This window comes from Aphanomyces invadans (genome assembly GCF_000520115.1).
Source record: "Aphanomyces invadans strain NJM9701 unplaced genomic scaffold supercont1.22, whole genome shotgun sequence".
NCBI classification, from domain to species: Eukaryota; Oomycota; class Saprolegniomycetes; order Saprolegniales; family Verrucalvaceae; genus Aphanomyces; species Aphanomyces invadans.
The window spans coordinates 743,980-745,406 of NW_008580167.1; positions in this window are offsets into that span (position 1 = coordinate 743,980).

Here is a 1,427-nt window from a genome sequence, read left to right on the forward strand (position 1 = left end):
ATGTATTCCGCCTCGCATGTTGACAGTGCCACGATCTTTTGTCGACTTGACTTCCACGAGACCGGGCCACCGAGGAGGATCCAAACGTAACCACTTGTTGATTTACGATCGGGGCGATTGCCCCAGCTGGCGTCGCCGTACCCGAGTAGTGTGGCCTTGACGTTGGGGCCGTCCGCTTGGTAGGTGATTCCAACATCTAGTGTCGACTTGACGTACCTCAGCACACGTTTGGCTGCCACCATGTGCGGTTCACGTGGGTCATGCAGATGACGGCTCAGACGTTGAACGGCGTGGCTGATGTCGGGTCGAGTGCATGTCATCAAGTACATGATGCTGCCCACAATTGAACGGTATTCTTCTTGGTCTGCCACTGGTGCCTTCGCGTCGTCCCAGCTGTCGTTGTCCATAGCCTCGGGTGTAGATTTGCCTCTGGAGTTGGTCATGTTGAATCGAGCCAGGACTTTTCGTGCGTATGCCGGTTGAGACACGTGAATTGACTTCGCCGCACGATCACGAGAGATCTTGATACCCAGAATGTGATGGAGCTCCCCTTGCTTCTTGAGCTTCATGTTCGCTTGGAGCTCGACGAAAATCGCGTCCACTTGGCGTTGAGTCTTTGCAGCCACAATGAAGTCGTCGACGTACGTACACACTATCTCGAGGCTCGTTGCGTGTCCGCGGACGTAGAGGCACGGATCGTAATCCGACGGTTTGAACCTCAGCTTGATCAAGATGTCGCGGCAATGGTCATACCATGCCAACGCTGCTTGCTTCAATCCGTACAACGCTTGGTTGAGCAGCATCGCGCGCTGTGTTCCGTCCTCGTACCCGTCGGCTTGCTTGACGTATATTTTGGTGCCTTGTGGCATGCGAGCTTGAACGAACGCATTGTCGGCGTCGCCTTGCTCTGCTTCCAAGTCGAGATGAGCGATGAGGGCCAACACGATTCGAATGGTCGCCATGCGAATAACGGGAGAAAAAGTCGCGTCGTAGTCGACTCCTTCGACCTGCGCGTAGCCTTTGCAAACTAGTCGTGCCTTGTATCGCACCACGTTCCCGTCGGCGTCCGTCTTTTTGGCGTAGGTCCATCGTGATCCAATTGGTTTCCTACCTGGTGGCACGGCTTCGAGTGTCCAAGTGTTTTGAGCCTGCAACTGCTCCAATTCGGCTTTCTCTGCCTTGATCCACTCGCTCCGCTCAGGTGACGCCATGGCTTCCTTGTGCGAGTTGGGGACGTCACCTGTCGTCGGCATTGCATTACATGCGAATTCGATGCCATCGAAGATCATTGTGGGTTCGTCGTCCACGAGGCCGCCGAAGTCGTATCCTTCGTTGGGGTCGCGGCTCGGTGGCTTGACAGTGCGAGAGGGTCGGTCAGTACGGAAATGACTTTTCGGTGGTTCGCTGGTCGTGATGCGAGGCTTGAA